Source organism: Acomys minous (assembly GCF_964271855.1).
Source record: "Acomys minous genome assembly, chromosome: 10".
Taxonomy (NCBI): domain Eukaryota; kingdom Metazoa; phylum Chordata; class Mammalia; order Rodentia; family Muridae; genus Acomys; species Acomys minous.
In genome coordinates this window covers 25945082-25968255 of record NC_140491.1, presented here as the reverse complement: position 1 = coordinate 25968255, position 23174 = coordinate 25945082, and positions in this window count along the sequence as shown.

Sequence of the window (23174 nt, the reverse complement as noted above, 5' to 3'; positions counted from 1 at the left end):
GACAGAAATTTGAGGAGCAATAGCAATCCATCTGAGCACTACTCAGAACGCAAAAATAAACAAGTAGGTAGTTTTATAGGGTGAAGAGTGGAGCCTGGGCCTTAGCACTCAAGCTTACTTAGACAATGCTTGCCCATCTCCTGTGATGGGAGTGCCTGGCCAGGTTTGTTTTCTTCCCTGGCCTCCCATTAAGCATTGAGTCACCACCAGGTACCAGGATTTCTAAGAACAGCAACTACAAACCATTACCTGAGAAACAGGCTTGGGTGTCTTGTGTTGATTTTGTTTCACAGTAGAAGAGACTTAATTGAGGTTTCCAGTAATTGAAACAAGCAAATGCTCCCAGTGTAATGGGTTATTAATTAGCCTGCCTGTGCTTGGGATGTCTTATTTAAGGAGATCTTGATATTTAGAGGGGATCTGTGGTGTCAGAGGTGTTCTTTCGCTGCCTCACGCATGACTGTCGATCCTTAGCCAAAATAAATTGAAGTCCACTGGCTAATATTTAGATGATAAGCCTGACATTTTCATTTTTAGGCCATTAATCATTTGCTGTATGCCAGTTCGTGTTTGCAAAAGGAGTCTTTATAATATAGGTTGCCTTCACCCTTTCTTCAAGGCTTCTAAACATCTGTATTGGATTAGTACCCTTTCCCAATAATATTCTTAGCAAATGAGTACAACTGTTTACTTTACCTGTCTATACTTGCACGGATTTAAGATAGCATTTTTTAAAACTGAGTGGGTGGAGGCAAAAATGTCAGTCATCGTCAGAGAAGCTTCCTCCTGCAGCAAATGGGAATAAATACAGAGACCCACACCCACACTTTATACAGAGGGTGAGAGACTTTAGAACACTCAGGCCTAAGCAAGAGGTTTTCATCAAGTCCCTCCCCTCAGGCAACTCTACAATGTCTTGCACATGCTCATAAACATTGCTGACAAGAAATAGGCCAAAAATGAACTGGATGTGTTTATGCCTCTATGTAGACAATAGCAGATGATCGAAGATGTGCGATCTATCATAATAGAATATGAATTGATCTTTAAATACTCCATAAGGAAGGAGAAAGGTGCAAATCATAACACTTATTTCCAAAGGAGTTGATGTTTAGAAACTGAACATTATAGAAAATAGCCAGCCATGAACATAGACAACAGAGGGAGGTCTTTACTGAGCCAAGGGAAGAATACTAGACAAAGCAAGTAAGAAACGTGCATTATGGCTACAAGGCGAAGACTTTGAACATTAATCTAACAAGTTGCATTGTAATCCATGCAATGGATTACAGTTCTTTGATGTGCAAGCTGATCTGGCAGGAATGCCTCAGCTGGATTTTCTGAATAGGGTAACCCAAATTTCTTCCTACCTGCTAGTTACACCTGAACCTCACAGCATTCAGGCTTGGGATACCAATATAAAATAAACATTGTAAGCAAACAAAATGTATTACTCCCTCCCCAAAAGGATGCTTTCCCAGCCTGAAAGGAACATTTAATTTACATTCCTTCTTTTCATCCTCTTCTTTCAGAAAAAAAGATGGATCACTTTTCAGTGCTAGAAATATAGTAGCCCCTGCTATAAGCAGCTTTCAAGGAACTTTTCCTTCCTAAATAACCTTGCAAATCTATCAGTTCAAGCTTTAGTGCATAAAAGAAAAGTAGTGAGTTCTAAGAAAATGCAAAGTAAAGCAATCTGTTCTCTTCTAGTAAATCAGAACCTTTAAGAAGTACAAAGTGTGTGTGTGTGTGTGTGTGTGTGTGTGTGAAAGAGAAAGAGAGAGAGAGAGAGAGAGAGAGAGAGAGAGAGAGAGAGAGAGAGAGAGAGAGAGATCTATCCAGGGTGTCAATAACATTTCCAAGAAAGGTATGAGGAAAGATGGTTCCTGAATGCGTAAAAATCAAACACAATCCAACAAGTATTTAAGGAATATGTACCATATCCTAGTTATGCTTATAGATGCAATAGTGGTACAGCTGTTGGGAGGGTAATCAACTGCTCTGCTACTTGACTGAATTTAAAACCTAATCCACAGGAGGAAATTCATTCCTAGAACTGTAAAAGTAATGCAAAAGCCATGACTGAAGAGGTCTTCAGCCCTATAGGAGACTTAATACTGTTGGTCAGCTTAATTGTCAGAGCATCAGGCCACCTTACACATGTGTTATACCTAATAGGAAAAAGCTCCTCTCAGCTTTAATTAGAGAAGCTTCTCCTTGTTGTGAATAAAGGTTAATAGAAAAGTCCTTTGCTCCACAAGATTCATAGAACAAAGGATGGCTGAGGGCTTAACCCTCAACAAGACCATTATGGCTCCCCTCTTAAGTCTTGGGGAGCAAGTCAAAAAGAACTCAAGAGATGGAAGATATGGAGAAGGGCTTAGGAATGTCATCTTCTACTTCCTTAGCAATCATGAATTCGCTGCAGCTATGCATAGTAGGGCCAGGTCCATACCAATCAAGTCTTCCTACTGCTCAGATATGACTGCAAATGAGGATAATGGGAGCTTACCACTTCCTGTAACTAACAAAGACAAAGAGGCTTAGAATACAGTTGTGTAAGCCCAATGGGCTTCAATGGATATTTCCAAAACCAGGCTCATTCGGATGGCCCTGATTAAACTCTGAACACAAAATAAGACAAAAAGTAATGAATACGAGAGACATTTGAAAGAAAGGAGGACTGGCAGGGGTTGGAGAGAAAAGAAAAGGATGAAGGAATGAGCAACCAGAATTCATTATATACAAGTATGAAATGTCAGAGTACAAAATTTATTAATAAAAGAATATATGTACAATATTAATGATTCATTTAGTAACAGTCATAGAAATTAATATAGAAAATAGTCATATAAAATAATGATGATTATGATGATAAAATAATCATTTGGTGTAATTTATTATGTTCTCACAAAAGACTGTGTAGCATGTAGTGCATATTGTACCAGTAGATTATTCCATTTTCATAATAACTGGATAAGAATATTTCCATCTTTATTCTCAATGTGATAGGTTAGAATACCAAGGTTGAGGGACACAAAGTATATTGTCTAAGCTGTGAGAAATGTTAAAAGATGAAAGCTAAATTTAATCACAGGAATATTTTAGTTCAATGCTATTGGGAAAAGAATAGAACTTGCAGTCATTTCATAAATATCTACAATCTGTTTATACCAAAAAGTGAGGATACTTATCCTACATGTTGCCTTTAAGATACTCATGTTTTCTATCCCAGTGAAGATCATAGAAAAATAAGACATAAATGCAGAATTAGTTTGATCAATCTTAGGTATAGCTTTTTTAAAAATCACATGTGAAATGAGATGTTTTGACAGACAAATATAGTTATGTACATATGAATACCCTCAGTAGATCATAACCATTACCCCAAAAAGAAATCTTACAACCCCCTGAATTCATTCACTCTACTCCACACCCATGCCTACCAACCAGAGATCTGCTTCTTGTCACTACTCCTCATAGCCCCGCCCACTGAAGAGTATTTTTATATAAATAATAGTCATACAATGTGCCATCATTTGTCTTAGCATGGCGGTTTTGAGAGCTTTTGGTGGTATTGCATAGACCACAACATCATCATTTATGAGTGCTTTCTATCAAAAATATGCCACAAATTTTTCCTCAATAATCAGCTGATACCCATTTGGGTTGTGTACAGCTTCCGATTAGTTTTTAAAAAGCCACCAGGAATTGACAAACTATAGTGTGGGCATGTTTTCATTTACCTTAAGTAAATTCCCGCAACTGACCTTGCTGTTGCTTGAAAAAGTATATATTTTACTGAAAACCTTACATTTTTTCCAAAGTGACTATTCAGTTCAGAGTTTCCCACAACATTTTTAAAGATTTATTATGTATATTTATTATTTATTTATCTATTATGTATACAGTATTCTGCCTGCATGTCTACCTGCATGCCAGAAGAGGGCACCAGATCTCATTATAAATGGTTGGAAGCCACTATGTGGTTGTCAGGAATTGAGCTCAGGACCCCTGGAAGAGCAGATCACAACATTTTAACCTCTGTTCTTCTCCAAGGTGCATCCATAAGTCTCTCCCCAAATCCTCAACCCTTTCTATGTTCCAGTCACTTGCTTCCTTTAACAAGCACTGCAGGAAGGACCAAAGCTAAGAAATGCCAGTTTTTCTCCAGTGTGTTTTTCAAAATAATTCACCTCATGTCTCACCCTGACTCTGCAGCTCCTTTTAAGTCTCAGGCTACCATGTAGCCCTTTGTCTAATGCATGTGTGTTTCTCTTCCCCAGGACTCACCTAACTGTAGCCCTTTCATTAATGGTCATGCTAGCATCTTCATCCTTTCCTTTCTCTCTGTCATTATTCCTCATGGACTATATCTTTTTCCTTTCTACAAATGTACAAAAGTTCATTTGTTTGTTTGTTTTGTTTTGTTTTGTTTTGGTCAGGAACAGTTGTAGACACTGGTTTACAACAATAGACAAAAGGAAAAGTAATGCACCAAGATGGTGACAATTGATCAAAGAGACAGCAGTCAATGCAGGTTATACATGTGTGTTCAGAAAGAGGATTCCAGGCAGAATCATAACATAGTTAAATATCTCAACTATCCAGGAAAGCAAGAAGGCCAGCATGGCTGGAGCAGAGTGAGAAGAAAGAGAGAGATGATGGAGTTAGAGAGATAAGGGAAGAGAACAGTTGAGAAAATGTGGAAATTAGTTTACTTGAGCATGAAGCCATGGCCACATTTGGGGCAGGGGATCTGTATAATCAACATGTTATCATGATAATTTGGGAGACAGATATTTTCAGTAACTGTGGTTAGGTTCTGTGTATATCTTAAAGATATACCTACCAGGACTTACTGGTGAATTAAATGTGAGTCTCATGATTCATATATGTTCCCAAGATTGAGTCACAAGTCAGTATTTACCAAATTAGAGAAGACAATAAGAGGAACATATTTAAGGGATAAAAATCCAGAAATCAGTTTTAGGTGCTTTTACTTGGTGACTTTAAGATATACATGTTACACTCTGGCTTCCTGGATCTATGGCATTCTTAGGATGTCTAATTATATGGTCCACATGGTCTTTCCCTTGGCAAACAATTGCCCTACCTCCAACTCAAAGTTGCAGCCCCTCACCTTTTTATCCATACCTCACCCTTTAATGCACAAAATCCCTTCTTCGGTTCCATTGGGAGATCAATCTATTGGCCCCATATTCGAATTGTGTTCCTCTTAAGCCTTCATTTCTTCCCTTTCACACCATGTTAGTCACTTTGTGTAGCTGCAACAAAGTGACTGAAAAAAATAAAAAGAAGAAAGCTTTGGTTTGGCTCACAGTTCTAGTGCTTTTAGTTTCTGGCCACTTAGGTCCAGCCTTATGGGTCTATAGCAAATCAGAAGATCATGATGGAGAGGATGTGGTAAGATACACATTACACATATACGGGAGCTCTCACTATTCATATGTACATAAATGAGAGGAAGTAGCCCATCAGATTATGAATCTATAAACAGATTATTTCCGTGTTATGGTCAGAACTCTAATGAAACAACTACTTCTTGGCTCATTTCTGAACATTGCTACATTGGGGACTCAACGTACAAGCACACCAGCCTTTCCAACATTCCACACCCAAAACATGCCACTCTCTGAAGCCATACTTACAGCTGTAGGATGCCCTTGCTCACTCCCTCAGCTTAGTTTCTCTTTCTGCCCTATTCCTTAGCACTGAATAACTCAGTCCTGGTAAGTTTTTTGTTGCTGCATGTCAGTAACAAGATATGGCTAGTGAAAAAAAAAAAGGCACTGGTTTCATTTTAAACTTATACTCACAATTTTTCACCTGCCACTCAACAACCTTGGCTTGCCTCTTTCTCATTTTGGAGGATACTAGTTTTATATCATCCTGGATCTTTTCACAAATGACAACACTCATTTTCTTCAGATTTTTTAAATGCAAGTGTGTTTTCAAGGCCCCCATCTTCTTAAAAGCTAGTGTACTACCCTGTATTCACCTGTCTAAAAATGTTGGCTTGCCTCTGGGGTTTTTTGAGTTGGTTTGGTTTTTGTGGGGTTTGTTGGTTGGTTGGTTGGTTTTTTGTTTGGTTGGTTGGTTTGGGTTTTGTTTTGTTTGGTTGTTTGTTTGGGGGATATTTTTGGTGTTTTTTTTTTGTTTGTTTGTTTGTTCAGCTTTTTACGACAGGATCTCTCAATGTAGTCCAGACTGTCTTAAAACTTACTATATAGACCAGGCCAGATTTGAACTGACAGAGATCCACCTGCTTTTGCCTCCCAATTGCTGGCATTAAAGTTGTGCACCCCCAATCTGCCAGCTTGCCTCTTCTTAAGTAGAAGAGCATCCTTATTCCCACCTGCCTTAATCTATTTTTTTTTCTTCTGTAGGGTGTGGGTGAACTTAACACTTCCATCAGAGACTGTTTCACTGGAACGCATGCACTTCTGTGATAATGAAGTATTCCATTCATAAGAGCACAGCCTTGTGACCTGAATGCCTTTTGAAGGTCTCACTTCTCAGTTCTATTACAATGCAAAATCAACTTCACAGTGAGTCTTGGCAGAGGACAATGGTGCCAGAGCACTGGGGCCACTTCTTTGACCTGAATTCTATCTGCTCTTACCTACTGAAGAATATTTCATCTGCAATATTACTTTCTCTCACTACTTAAATCTTTACACTTCCCCATCTCTTAGACTTAACCCAACAGCACTCAAAGGTGCCGTAAACCCACCATAAAATGTATCCACTCATCCTGCGTTACCAGTTAGCTACTTCCTCTATTTCCCTTAAAAACACATTTCCTCAAAAAAGAACAATTCGAGATTCAGACTTTTCTTCTCCATTTACCCATTTTAGAGAAACAAATAAAAGCAAAACAATACAAAGAACTTTCTTCATCTTGCCACTGAAAACACTCCTTCAAGCTCATTAGCAAACTCCATCTTGTCAACTTTAGTGGCCAATTATCTTTCTCACCTTATTAATTAGACAAAATCTCCATGGTATTTAAAGGCAGTTTTTCTTCTTTTTTAAATACTTTTCTTTCACACAGGGACTTACTATATAGCACTGTCTGGCCTAGAGCTCACTATGTAGCTCAGGTCACCTCTGCTCCCCAAGCATGGTGGCTAAAGGCATATGCAGCCACAGTCCACGAATCACTTCTTTCTTGAAGGTTTTTGGGCATTGCCTTTTCCAAACTCCCCCAGGACCACTCAGACGCTTCCTCAGTCTTTTCTGCAGCATCAACAACTTAGAAGCACCTGAAGGCAGGATTGCCTGGCACCTCCTCCCTACTCTGCTGGGAAATTGTACTCTTCCCCTATTATAACAAATATCATCTATATGCAGACTCCCAGAGCATCAGAAGGCATCAGCTGCCTATCTAAGAGACATCTCCTTCTGAACATGGTGCTAACGAAACTCCTGATAGTGAGCCACTACTATTTCCTCCCCTCAATACACTCAAACCCACCCAGTTACTTTATTAGTTTGCCAGGGAAAGTAAAACAAAATACTTCCAACTGGGAAGATTAAATAAAATATAGTTATTTTCTCATAATTCTTGAGCCTAGACATCTAAGATCAGAATGTTGGCAAGTTAGTTCCTTTTAGGTCATATCTGAAAGCCTGCAAGTAGCTGCTGCCTTTCTTTGTCCTTACATGGTCGTACTTTATTGCACATCTTCAAGTGGTATCTTTCTAGGCCTTTGAAAAAACTTCACTTTACCTCAAACACCTATTATTGGAAGTGCTTTTCTCTCCAGATTCTGAGTTACTCTTCTTAGAATTTTGGCATGTGAATTCGGAAAGAGAACACATCATTGTAATAGGACCCCAAAACAAAACCTTAGCTCTCAGCCTACTCCTGATCTCTGTGTGATTAATAAGTCATGATGTTGTCCCAGTTATACATGAAATAAAGCCACCCAAAGTATCCACCGTGGAATCTGATCATCAGCTAGGCCCTTATATAATGCGGACATTTGATAGCAGAGTGCTCCTCTGACCTGCATCTATACTTAAACACATAGCAACAACAAGTTAATAAGAGGATGAATTTCTTCAATAGTTTTTCAGTGCTCTGAGAATTTGTTTCCCATTCTCTCACCATAGCTTAAATGATCCAATGTCTGTCCCTCTCATTCTGGCATTACTACATTGCTTTTGATTATTATATTCTATGATGCTGGCTTCCTTAATAGTCTTTATATACAAGTTACAGTCATATACCACATAATGAGGGTTCAGTCAGTAACTGACTCCATATGTGATATTTTTCCCATAAGATTCAAAGAACAAAAGAGTGCCGGATAATCTATATTGCCAGTTTGACAAGATTTAAACTCTCCTAAGAGATACATCTCTAGGTATCTTTGAGTGCCTTTCCAGAGATACTTAACAGGGAAGAACTACCCTAATTGTGGGTGGTACCCTCTCTGAGGCTATGGTCCCTCACTAAATAAAAATAAGCCAAAGAGCCACTTGACTGTTGGTGTAATGTTACCAGGCACCTCACACTTGTGTAGCCACAGCTAGAACTGTTGTCACCATCAACCCTTTCTGCATAATGGACTGTCCACTCAAACTGTGAGCCACAGGAAACCCTTCCTTACATTCCTTCCCTTAGATATGTTGTCACAGCAATGGGGAAAGTAACTAACATTAGCAGTGAAATTATAGTTGCTATGTTACATTGTGGGTTTGGTAGTGCTGGTGCTGGTCACCCATCCATGACTTGTGTAGACTTCATATTAATCTTCAACATCATCACATAGAATTCACATCATTCCTTTCTCCTCTGATTCTATCAGTCCTATCAAATTAAAAAAAAGTATCAAAACCCAATTTGACCTCATCACAATTACATTTGCAGTACCAATATTTTTAATTCAGGTTAAATCCTGAGATAGTGAAGGTTGAAAAATTCTTTGCGGGGGGGGGGGGGGGTCATGCTTTAACCCATTGTCCAGGGTAGTGGGGTAATAGCAAGAGAAAGGAATATCTTGGTATTTTTTTATCTCTTCAAAACATCCAGAACAGATGCATCCAGAATGCTCCAGCATGCAAGATGGGAAGTAAATTTAATATGGACTCATTGACAATGAAGCACTACAAAGGATTTTACAACCTTCACCAATCAAAGGCCAGCAACAGCTGGCTTCCTCCCAGTGCCAAGTCAGCTTTCCTAAACTTTTTTTATGGCTGGCTTTTCAGTGGCTGTTGATGCTTTCAGAATATTAAGCAGTGTTTAGTCACTTTCTCAGGGAGGGCTTCTCATTGTGGTTTGTAAAAATGTGCTGAATGAGTTTTTAAGGAGGAAAGGCGCCAGAGGGCCTTTGGTGGAGCAAGCCGAGCCTTGTAATCACAAACAGATTGTAGGGATTCCTGGTGCTGACTCTAACAGCCAGCAAAGAGCCCAAACACCAGTTGACAATTAGCTTCGACAAAATCACCATCTGATGAAATGCGTACTGGACTCTTCCAGTTCTGCCACGTCCTTGACTATCCTTGGGACTAGATTGGTTGGTATGGGAAGGGGAGCCAGACTGCCCAAATTTGGAGTCTAGATACCATGACAGTCCTGCCAAAGAGTCAGGTGGCCAAAAGAAAGCCCCTTAGAAAGAACTATGCTGTAACGAGGCAAAACATTGGGCCATCCTCTCCCTGTGTCCCTGGTGAGCTCTCACATCTGCTGTGTGTGAGTCTACAGCTCATAGCAGAATCTAACCTAGGCTCAAATGATGAGATATGCATACTGGAAAGTTAGGAGAACAGAATAAGATGAGGCTCTTGGGAGGAAGGAAGGAGGACATAAAATGTTCAAGAGAAAGCTAGTACCTCTTGGTGGACATGTCAGGATAATTGCAACCTCGTTGGTGGACATATCAGGATCTATGGGTCTACCGTCAAGATTCTAATCTTTATGTTGGGAGAAGCCATCTTCCCTCTTTCATAAAAGAAATTATGAATAGGAGACAGCTTTTCAGATACAAGAAGGCTGTTCCCAAAAGTAGAAGGAGGAGGTAACATGGTGAAGAACCAGAAGCAGCTATTTTCACAGCTGGGCTGGGGCCTAGGGAGGCAAGAACTTGAGAATCAATCACCATTGTCCACAGGCTCTTACCACAGCCATTTGCCAAGAATAGGACCTATAGAGCTCTATATGGTCAAACATGCTCTAGGTCTGACTCTTACGTCAAGCCATGAACAATGGAAGCCAGATGGAGAAGCAACCTAAGGAAAAAAATTGCTTGCCCATGAACTCCTGAAGGAAAGCCTAGGGACCAAGGGAGAGGAGCTTGCCACATGGCACTTGGACAGGTATGTCTGCCCAGGAGCAGTCAAGAAAGGCCAAGATTTCTGGAGCAGGTAAATATCTACGTTGTTCTCACAAGTGTTGATTGTGATATGACCTGAGAGGATGGGATGAGAGCCTGTTGAGGTGATCTTTGTTGTCCCGGGACTAAGGTATTGAGGAAAGGTATCAGGCCACGTGACAGGACATAGTCCAGGCCAGTGTTGTCAGGTTAGGATAGCTGAGACTCTGCCCAGCTATAGTGCCCAAACTTATAGTAAATAAAGTAAGTCTCTCTGTCATTATTCAGGAGCTTATGCACAAAAAAATGTCTCATTTTAGGAACCTGGTAAGCAAAAGGGATCTATGACAATTTAAGCATCACACAAAGAATGTTCCAGAGGCCAAAGGAAGCCTATTAAGAACTTTGTGTTTATTCAGCGAAACGAAGGAAAACTTTACAAAACATGGAAGGTACAAATTATTTTCAAATCAATCATAAATATGACTATTTAAATGATGAAGACCAAATTTCTAAATGGTTACTTCCACAAAATTCACACATAAAATTAAAAGATAAGTAACATAAAAATAAGTGCAACAATTGTATCAAGAATATTAATTTTATTTTATAATGAATTAATTCAGATTAATAAGAGGAACAACAGCACAGATTGGGTATATAATTGTCCAAAAGTATTTATTATGTACCTATTAAGTGTTCAGAAAAAAAATATATGTATAACTTGCTGAGGACTATATGAAATGAGGTCTAACCTCATTCATTGATTTAATAAGTGCAAATTAAAACAGCAGGATATTTTTATTTTGCCTATCAGATTGGCAATGACTAAAAGGAATTACAAAATATGGCTTTGGCAAGACTTATGGGAAACAGATATTCACACACTAGTGATGAGACTATAAACTGGCATTCCTTCTTTGAAGGTCAATTGGCAAAAAGTCAGTATCATGAAAATATTTTTAACTCAGAAATTCCACTCCAAAGATGTTTTCTCAGTTGATTTACCCACACATGCACTCAGTGATGCAGCGTCAAGGAGACTCATTGTGCTGTACACTGGGAAAGGAAAATTAAAATGCTCCAAACAAGGTGGCTAGAGAGTTAGCAATTAAGTATGCATACTTGCCTTGCAGAGAACCCACATTTGGTACCCAGCACATACATGGTGGCTCAAAACCATTTATAACTCCAGTTCCTGGGGACCTAAAGACTTCTTCTGACCTGTCAGGCATGAGGAATGCCCCAATAATAGGTGATAGAAACATTATGGTACATCTGAATAAATACAATAAAACCCTATAAAGGATATCCTAGAATAATATAATGGGAATCATATGTACTGATAGAAAATATGCACAAACTATATTAAATTAAAGGAAAAAACAAAAAAGACACATAATATTGCTTTTAGAATGCTTTCACTATGTTAGGTGCATTTGCTTGTATTGATAATATTTGTAACAATTTGTAACAATTCATTTTATCTATTGTCTTATATTCATAATAATGCATGAATTATATTATTTTTCAACATTCTTCCCGTGTGATGTCCTTGTGTATATGTGTGTGTATTCCTGTGTGCATTCCTATGACTGTCAGCATGTACCTTAGGTGTCAGCCATTAGGTTCTCTTTGTTATTTGCCTCTGTGTGTGCCTGGCTAGCTATTCCAGGAGCTTGTAGGAATTCTCCTGTTTCCACTTCCCAACTCCCCATAGGTTAACTGGTATTACAGACACAACATGTTCTATCAGACACACTATGAGTTCTAGGCATTCAAATTGAGGACCTCATGATTGCATGACAAAGGCTTTACTCACGGAGCCAACTCCCCAATCTAAAATCCAGAGACATTTAAGACTAATTTCTTTGTGGAGCACTGCATTCACGTGGATTGCTTTTTCTAGAACTGCTAAGATTTTTTTGTGATAGTTAACTTTTGACTGCAGACCTGATTGATCTATAGATATCAAAATTAAATGCAATTTGTATCTCTGGCATTTGGTTGGTGGGCTATCTCAAAGTAGCTTACTCCTCCTCTGTGGATGAGTGTCATTCATTCTTTTTAGGTCCTGAAGAGCACAAAACACAGGAAAAGGAGGCAGTGGCCATTATCGATCATGCTTTCCTGCTTTGACACTGAGATTTGAATCATCAGTACCCTGCTTCCCAGGAATGTGAGATTAATCCTAGCTCCCTAGGTTCTTGGATCTTAGTTTGCAGATGACAAAACCTGAGACTTTCAACTGGCATATCTCATGAGCTGATTGTTACTAATGCTTTAAATATTTTCTGGTTTTATTTATGAATATGTGTATATGGTTCTCTCTCTCTCTCTCTCTCTCTCTCTCTCTCTCTCTCTCTCTCTCTCTCTTTCTCTCTCTCTCTGTCTCTGTCTCTCTCTCTCTCTCTGTCTCTCTCTCCCCCCATAGTGTGTGTGTGTGTGTGTGTGTGTGTGTGTGTGTGTGTGTGTGCAAGCACACGTGCATGTGTGTGTGTAGATGCTCACAGTGGCCAGAAGGCATCAGATACCCTGGAGATGGGATTACAAGAAATTTTGAGCAGTCTGGTGTGGGTGCTGAGAACACATTTCTATTCCTCTGTAAAAGTAGCTGGCACCCTTAACTCTTGACCTGTCTCTCCAACATTATGAGCCTATTTTCAATATTAAGTATATTCAGCCTATTAGCTATTTCTCTGGGTAACATTAACTAGAACACTAATAAACTTCTTTCTAAATTTTTTATTCTATCCCAATAGGTTCTCAAACATAGTGTATATCCATTGTCTGGCATGGGGATACAGTCCTGTAATCTCAGAACTTGGGATGTGAAGACCAGAGGACCAAGAATTCATGGTCATGCTCAACTATAGAATGTTCAAAGCCAGTCTGGGCTTTGTGAGATACTCTCATAAGAAGGAGGAGGAGGAGAGGGAGGAGGGGAAGAGGAAGAGAAGGAAGAAGGGGAGGAGGAGCAGGAGGAGGGGGAGGAAGAGGAGGAACAGACATAGTGACTGTTTAAGGGAGAATCTTCTTTCCACTTCCCAAATCAGAAAGTTTACAATTTTTCTTTATGAGCATTTAAATAAAAAACAACAACAATCCTGTCTTTAGAATTAGTAAATCCAAGACCTGGCAGCCCTAATAAAGAGAAACATGGGCCTTTCTACCATAAAAGAAACTACTTCTTTGAGAAAAGAGAATTCTAACTCTTGCTTCCTATAAGCATTACTTGATGAGTAAAACCCCTTGCGTATGACTTGTTCCACCTACTGGGGCTGTTCTATCTAACAAGTATATTTCAGGAGGTTAAGGAAATATGATTAACATGATGGTTAATCTTCATGGTCAACTTGATTAGATTTAGACTTGCCTAGGAGACTGACAGGGTACACTTCTAGGTACATGTCTGGGAATGTAACATGTCTGTGAGGGCATTTCCAGATATAATTAAGTGAATGGAGGCAACCCATCCTGAGTGTGAGTGTTACCCTCCCAGCAGGCTCTGGGTAGGCCCAGTTGGAATAAAAATGGCGAGAAAGCCAGCAGAGCAGTGGCACACCCTGTCTTTCCCCTTCCTGGCCTTTCATGAGCTAAACTACTCTCCTTTGCCACACCCTTCTTCACATGATGAAATAAATCCAATAAATCCCACGAAATCATGACCTATGTTAGTCTCTCCTCACTTGATGTTTCTCTGGGGCCTTTTAGTACGAGAGTGGTCGTGTGATGGCAGGCCATTTTGGTCCTCAAAACATAGTCACTAGAATCTAAAAATGTTTAAAGCATCCAGAAATACCCCAAAACAATCCCATTCAATTTATTCTTGCTCTTCTTCAGGAACATGCTCAAGGACCACTCAAACACCCAGATCTAATTTCCCAGTTTATAACATTTGTTTGAGGCACTCGTGTCTGTTTCTGAAGTGTGTGTTGTTTCTTGGAGATGAACTGTCTTGCTGGGAAGAAGATGGGCAGATGGTTTGTGCATGAATTTTCCCTTGATCGAGGACCTGTTTCACATCAGTTTGTTGAATACTCTCAATGTCTCTATGTTATAAATGGAGGAAGTAAAGTAGCACTGATGATTAAACAACTTTCTGTTGGTAAGGCTTAGGGATGGAGTATGAACCCAGATCTTTCTGGAGCCTAAGAATGGGAACAGACTGGAGCCCTAAAGGAGAAATCCATCTCAGAGCTCAGTGTTACCCAAAAAAAAGGAAGCAAAGTCACGACGTGATTCTATCAGGGTAGATCTTTTATCACTTACTAAGTGGAAATGACGACTTACCAGATGAGAAATCTTGGAGCAGTGGGAGCCTTGAACCCAGAGCAAGAAATGATGCAGAAGCCTCTCGGACAGTAAACCACTCCAAAAGACAATTTTAATTATATAGATAGCCTTTTCCTGCATTGAAAACAGGAAACCCTGTTTCAGATCCCTTGAGAATTGTGACCACTGGAGTAAACCCCTCTCTACCATCAATTGCAATCTTTATATCTTTCTCCTCAAAAAAGCTTAAAAAATAGCTGTGGAACAAGAAAAATTAGCTATGATAATACACAAGCTTGAGAAACAAGGGATAGAGGAACTAAGAGAACAGAAAAGGCTTAACAGTGAATCTATGGTAACTAACGGAGTTGAAGATCAAGAGAGACCGCCCATTGATAGTGTGTAAGAAATCTGACTCACTGGAATGGAGCCCAGCTCACTGGCATGGGACTCGGCATATGAGAGTGCCTCAATGTCCATTTGTGTGTGTGTTCATGAAGATCTAATTGTACTTTGAGAAACAGAAAAAGGGAATACGATTAGGTAAAAGATACTGGATTGTAACCCCGGTGTGGTGATGGATGCCTTTACTCCTAGCACGCAGACAGAGGCAGGCAGATCTCTGTGAGTTAGGAGGTCAGCCTGGTCTACAAAAAGTCACGACTCAAGAACGAGAGGCAGAAAGACAGCAATGCAAATGATGCCTTAAACAGATTCCCCTGCATGAAGACAGCTTACCAAAACCAGCTGAAGATGGACAGATAGTTCCTCAGACTGGCAGACTAGAAAACCTTGATGCTGAAGTCGAGTGTTGCTGAAGGACAGATGATCAGGACTGCAGTTATGGAGGACCATCACACCAATGGCTGAGTGGATCTACATAAGGACATTTGGACTATTAAGATGGTGGGATTGCTAATTGTTTCTATTGAAAATTTAAACTGTGAATACTTTTTAGCTTAAAAGGAAAGGGTGAAGTTACAGAAGAATATTAATTCAGAACATGACTGTTCTGGCAAGAGATGACATCCAAAGACCTTCTATGAATGTGCGATACATCTGGAATATAAACATACCTTTAATCCATGAGACAGGACCAAACAGATCTGAGATCAAGGCAGCCTGTTATAGAACAAGTGTCAGATGAAGAAAAGCTTAAATCCAGGCAGGGTGATACGCATCTTTAGTCCCAAACAAAGGGAAAGTTAGTTTGTAGAAAGAAGCACCAATGCTTGAAAGTGATGCCTAATTGAGTGGCAAAAATGGGGACAAATCAGAGGTTTGACAGAATAGGATATGCCCAACTCTCGGGAGAAGAGAGAGGAAAGGGAAGCTACTTAATGGAGCAATGCAGAGGAGGCAGTTTTACCAGGACAGTAATAAAGAGAACGGTTGCAGAGAGAAAACTCTGGTGAAGAACAAGCCAGAAAGTGAGAAGAAGCCAGAAGATTAAAGCAGCTTGCTGAGTTAGTTTGAGGCCAAGCAGCACAACTCCAGGCCGAGAGAGAAGCCAGATTAAATAAGTCAGCTGGGAAAAGAGTTTGAGCCAGAACAGCTGAGTTGAACCAGCCAGCCCAGAGCTCAGAAAAAACAAGTAAGGGTGAGCTTATTAAGCAGTAAGTCTCAGAGGCTGAAAACATTCTAGGCCTAGGTTAGATTGTACAGAGGCTAGAAGCTTCCTAGGTTAGCCGAAGGAGACAGTGAGCCTCTGAGACAACAGTTGAGCCAGGAGAATAACAGTGACTTTTACAAGAGAAAAGCACAAAGGGAATCCATAGCCATTGCGCAGTAAGATTATCATGACTGCACTCAACCTCCCTCCCTGTCCTCAGTTCCTGTTTTATGTTAGAATATAGTTGGGAAAGCCATAGAAAATCTGTGCAGCCATGACCACTGGGACTCCCACAAACTGGCCACAGGGTGGTGTGCTAAGCATGGCGTGGTGTCTGAGTCTTACCACATATAACCTGTCATACTGCTGGCCTTCGCTAGCTTTGACCTCAGGCAAGTCACCTACCATCACTGAGCATCTGTTTCACCATTTGTAAAAGGAAGACAATTGTGCATAGTGGATAGATCATGGGGGCGGTTAAAGTATATGTGGCAACACGTGGAGAACATCAGCGCAGCGCTTGATGACTACACACTTTCAGCTGCCATAAAGACTCCCAGAGGTCTCCAAGGAAATGGGCTCTTTTCTCCCAGAGTTATTGCTTGTGTGTTTTTAAGACTGACTTCCACTGCATAGACCAAACTAATCTTGAATGTACAGCAGTCCTCCTGCCTCTGCCTGCCAAGTACTGGAATTACAAGAATATGCCCCCATACTCAGTTTGGCTGATTGCAGTAGGTTCCTGTCAGCTGATCTCAGTAGGGAACATGCAAAGTGAGAGTACACTGGGACCAGAAAACACAAGCATGTAGGGATTTTGTCCAAGGGCAGTCATAGTCCAAACTACAGTTCAGATAAGAAAGCACACAGACCAGTAGTTTCCTAAATTGGTCCCTAGGTCACTGAGCCTGTGAGATGCCTCAGTGGGTGGAGATGCCTACCTCAAGCCTGAGGACTTAAGTTTGATCCCCAATCCGCACATGAGAGAAGGACCAACTCCTACAAGTTGTCATCTGACTTCACACAAGTACAATGGCATACATATTCACATATGTAGATAAAGCTGATAAAGTTGTAATGGAACTATTTATTTGAAAAAGAAACTGAGTCTGGGGTAGAAGAGGCAGTTCAGTCATTGAAGAAGCTTCCTGATCTTACACAAAACCCTGGCTTGCTTGCCACAACCCACGTAGTGGTTCACAGTCACTTTGGACTCCGGTTCCAGAGATCTGACACCCTCTTCTGGCCTACATGAGGTCACACGCATGGGGCACATATAAACTCATATAGGTACACACACACAAACACATACACACACAAACACATATATATTATATTCATTTACTATATATCTATTTGTGTATATATAATATATTAAATAAAATGTATCCTCTAAAAGAAACCTACTGACCATCACTTTTGAAGGTTAGAAAGTCAGGTCAAAAGGCTGGTAGGGTCACACTGCTTTTGAAGCCTCAGTGGTGACATCCTTGCCTCAGCTAGCTACCAGTGTCCCTCAGTCTGCAAATGAATCACTCTTCCATCATATGGCCTTCCCTATGTCCCTCTGTATCTACATTAGTATCTCCTTATAACAGTACCTGTCATATTGGAGACGGTTTCCCTGTGCCTTCTTATGATTTCATTTTAAGCAACTGCCTCTATGACTCTATCTTCAAATAAATCAGCGTTCTAAGGCAGTGGATGTTGGGGCTTCGACATGGCCTTTGTGAATGGGCACATGCATACTAAATTCTAATAGGACAGATGTTCTTTCCCTCCAAAGTTCCAAGCTATGTTCTGCCTGGTGAGTTGATTAGACTCAGTTCAGAAGCCTAAATGTATGTATTTCTTTCCAACTCTGCAGTCAGTGCTGTCAAACTAACAGTCTGACATTAGTAATGCTGGAAGCATCTGTACCTCAGAAATGCTGAGGAGCCTGCTCTTCAGCCTATACCAGGTACTACTCACTATGGGTGAGAACAGATCTAAAAACGGGTGGGTCTCCAGAGCTTAGGATGAGCAGAACTTGAAAAGACTCTCCCCGTTCTTACACAGACACTTAGCTCACTTCTAGAGAATATGCAAATTTCTCCCATAGCCTCAAGAGAAAGTCACAGCTGACACCAGTTCATGGGATTTTTCCCTCTATCCACCCACATTCTCACAACTCCTGTGTGCAACTCCAGTGCTAAACCCAACTTGGACCTTGGCATTGGTATTTCTATGAGTCATGTACTCTCTCTACTCAGCCACATTTCTGCCCAGCACCTAGTTTGCCTTCCCAAAACACACATCTGACCTTCCGTCTCCCAGTTTAGAACCTGAGAATGACTTCTGATTCTTCTGCACAATAATCGAGGCTCTGGACATGCTGTCTGGTGTGGGTCTCAGATGCAGGTGGGTAAGTGGCTCAAGTGGAGTCAGCCAGATTTTCTCACCCACCAGACACTATGGCTGATGACAAAGGAAAAAAAGTCTCAACCCAAAAGAAGCCAATCAGTTTGGTCAATGTATTGGATGTAATAGAAAGCACCATCTTTTAATTTCAAGTTGTCAGATTGAAAAGAAATAATTCCAGACTTCTCTAGGATGGCTTTCCCCCATTAAATAGGCCTTCATTCTTCCTCTTGAATTCATCTTTCCATCTTTGCCACTATAAAGAAAGATGGTATCTCTCTGAAGGTGCTGAGAGTGAGATAAAACACCAGACATAGAAACCCAAGCAGCTTGTTGAACTTTGGACCAGATGCTCTGTGGCCATCTCCATTCCTTACTCCACACATCAGCCCACATTTCAGCTAAAGCATCTCCACCTGGATTCCTGTGATGTGAAAGAATCCTCTATCAGTAGGACAACCCTTGACACCATGTCCCAGTTTATCTGTCCAGTCATGCCCACTGCCCTCCCCACACTGTGTAGCCTCAGTCACACTGCCAGTGGATTTCAGGGCACCATAGTGTCATATTTTTTTACATTTCCACGGTTTGCATAAGGTCATGTCTCCTCCTGGGAGTCTGTCTGTCCCATATATTGACTGCTTACTCCTTCCTTCACTAGGAGAGACACCATGGCTATTCCAGTGCTCACAGGAATGGCAGCCCCTCCCAAGACGAAGGCAAACAGAGGATAATGTTGCCATGTAAAGGAGGCACAGCAGTGTGCTGTACAGAAGACACAGACTTAGTACCAGCTGACGGGAGTAGGAGAAGAGGAATCCCATAACACCAAAGGGACTAGATTCTGAAAGAATCATACTTGGCCAGATGAGAAGGTAGAGAGCAGAAGAATCATGCAGAAAAAACAAAAACAAAAACATCCTTAGAGAAAGAAGAGCCTAATCATCTCATTAACAGAATAGAGGTTGAAGATTAGGATTTGAGACAGACAAGTGGGAAAGGGAAGAGATGGGTCACCAGGATGCCAAAGGCAAGTGCACACACTTGCACACACACACACTCGCTGTATACACAGGTGAAATATATATATTTATGTGTGTGATACATGTGTGTCAAATTAACAACTGAATGTATTGACAGATTATATTATGATAACTTGATAAATGAATCAAATATTCGATGATAATATTAAAGTAACCAATATATCCACCTCTTTCAATCATTTCTTTTTAACTGAAAGTATATGGACTTCTTCTGTCACTCTTTAGAACACACTGAATTTGTAAAATGTAGTCATTGCACAATGGTGTAGAACATTTCTCCTACTTAATTGGGTTAGGTTACCTATTTCTTTCTTTCTTTCTTTTGATTTTTCTTTTTTTTTTTAAGGTACCTGTTTCTTAAAGCCCTTCTACCTCTCTCCTCTCATCTTTTCTAGCTTCTAGCAAGCAACTATCTTGTCTTCTACGTCTATGAAATCAGCATTGTTTTGCTCTCACACGTGATTGAGAGCATGGGATATTTGATGACCTATGCTTGGCTCATTTAACTTTAACCTAAAATAGCTTGAATCAATATAGCACAATGACCTGGACATGAGCTTTGGAATCAAATAAGCCCAAGCTATCATAGCCTGGGTTCCTTGGGAAAGATCCAGAGGCAAATACTTATGAGAACATGTTTCATTACGAATCCTGGAGAGTAGACGGGAGAAGAAAAGAGAAGAATGAGCAGTAAAGGAGGATGGTCAATAGGAGATGTAGTGTCTGTTTTACAAAGAGACTGAATTAATTTACCCATAAGTCACAAGTATATAAAAAGCATCCCTTCATCTCTGCATTTTGGTCAACATTTTCTGTCTTAGTTAGGGTTTCCATAACTGTGACAAAACACCATGACCAAAGCAATATGGATGAAACAAGGGTTATTTCAATTTACAGTTCCACATCCCAATCCATCAATGAGTGAAGTTGGGAACTCAAGGCAAGGATCCACAGGCAAGGACTGAAGCAGAGGGCATGGGAGGGTGCTTACTAGCTTGCTCCTCACAAATTGCTTAATTTGTTTTTTTATACACTCCAAGACCGCCTACCCAAGGGTGCCATTACATACAATGAGCTGGGTCCTCCACATTAATCAGTAGTCAAGAAAATGTATCCACAAGCTTGCCCATGGGCCAATCTTCTGGGGATATCTTCTCAATTGAAGTTCCCTCTTCCCAAAGGACTCTAGCTTAGATCAAGTTTAAATAAAACAAGCCAGCATATTTGCATTTCCTTGACAATGACATTTTCATACATCTATTAACTCCTTTTGAGAAATGCCATTCAGAGTATTTTCTCATTTTGACTGGATTGTTACTGGTATATGTTATTAATAGCTAATTATAGAACTACTACTTGATCCAATAATCCCACTATTAGGTATGTACTGAAAGGAAATAAAATTAGCATATCAAAGAGATATCATCACTCCACATTTATTTTAGCACTATCAGAAGGGTCAAGACATGAAACCTTTCTAAATGATCATCAATGAATGGATAAAGAAAATGGGATACATATACAAAATGATGAAATCCTGTCATAGCAAAATGTATGAGAGTAGATGACATCATGTTAGGGGAATTATCCTAGACATGTAAAGATTAATACCTCATATTCCTACTTTAAATTAGCTAAATCGCTGATCTCATTGAGGTTGAGGATATCCATTGGTGCCAAAGTTTGGAAGAAACAAAGGCAGGGGTGGAGTTTGGCCAAAAGATAGAAAGTACAATTGGAGAGGGAAGTATTCTTGTGTTTTGTAGCATAGTAGTTTGATCATAGCAATAATAATGTACTATATATTTCCAAAGAGCTAGATAATGTCCTTAACATATAAGGCATGATAACTGTATTAGCTGGGGTGGATACCAATTGCCCCATTTTATCATTGCACATTGTGTGTGAGTATATCACTCCTCTCCGTAACCATGGACAACTATTGTTATATCAAATTATAGGATGAATAGTGCTGAAATTGTGACTCAGAGTGATCGCTTAGCATGCACAATGCCCTGAGTTCAGACTGTAGCACAGAAACCATAAGCTTCAGGAAACTGTATGAAATATCTCTCTTCACAGTCTGTCCAGGGAACAGATAGAAAGAAATCACTTCACTGGGCTCCAACTCCCTCTGGCCAGTTTTTTTCATAGTCCTTTGGGCTGGGTGTACGTAGGTAACTAGGAGTACTGAGGAGTTGAAGCCACAAGGAAGCCTGGGGAAGGAGGTGCTGTAGGGCATACTATGGGAGCACCCAGAATGAGGTGCTGTCAGATGAAACCTGCCTTGAATTAGTGGGTCTGATCCTGATCTGGTTGCTATAGCAACACCTGAAACATGAGCTAGGTGTGACTAACAGGATCTTAATAAGAATATACAGTCTGATGTGGACTTCACCAACAGTCACAGGCTGCCATTTCTCTGGGCACCTCAGTTTCCCACGAAAAGTAGAAATAGTCACTGTATGTCACTCCCTGAGAAAATATCAGTGTTAGGAGCAAATCTACTGCACAAAAAGTACTCAGTCATTGGCAGTTATTATTATTTTTGTCTCCATCCATGACAGAGGTGCTGAATTACTTTCTGTCAGTTTCCACATTGAGTCATTGTTGTTCAATTATTATTATTAGAGAGTAGCTTATTATGAAAAAATTACAAGTACTTGTTTCAAAATAACATACAGCTTTTTTATTTATTGATTTATTGCAGTACTGTTCACAGTATCCAGGAAACAAACCATCTAAGTGTCCACTGGCTTATGAAAAGATAAGGACAGTGAATGTTGTATCTTGATGCAATTATGTGTACCCTTGATCTATAAAAGAGACTGAAATTTCATCACTTTTGATGACTTTGATGGATGTAGAGACCATCATGTTAAGTAAAACGAGCTAGGCACAGAAAAGTACAGATTGTGTGATCTTAAGCAAAGGTAAGATCTAAAATGCTTGTTTTGTTTTTTAAATAATTCATTTCATTTTCTATTTCTACAACTTTCACCCCAAGCATGGCTTTCTAGTAGAAGGTAACATCTTATTTTAGATATAGTTAAAATTTTAAAGTAATGAGTTAAGACACAATATGCAACAGTAATACAGATGCTATATGAGTATAAGGAAATAAGCTCATTGTATGGCTCATTATAAAGTAAGCACTAGAGCGGATGTCATCACACATTTAAAGGTTGCATGAGAATAAGTTTGATATCATTTGTCTCTCTTAGAAATGTTCCACAAGAAATAATAAGGTCAAATAATATCTATCCACATATAAAAAATCATAGGAAGTATAATTTTGTTTTGCACCCCCATCACTTAGACTTCCCACATGTCCATAACTGAATGTCTTGACAAATTATAACCTAGGCTAAATCCATCACCACGAGATGCAATGTTAGCATCAGATAAAGAGTTCTGCATCTTGAGCAACTCCTCCAGTTTCAGATAGCAATAAAACTGGAGAAGAGGGATAGACAGCTCACAGGAATCTACAATTAA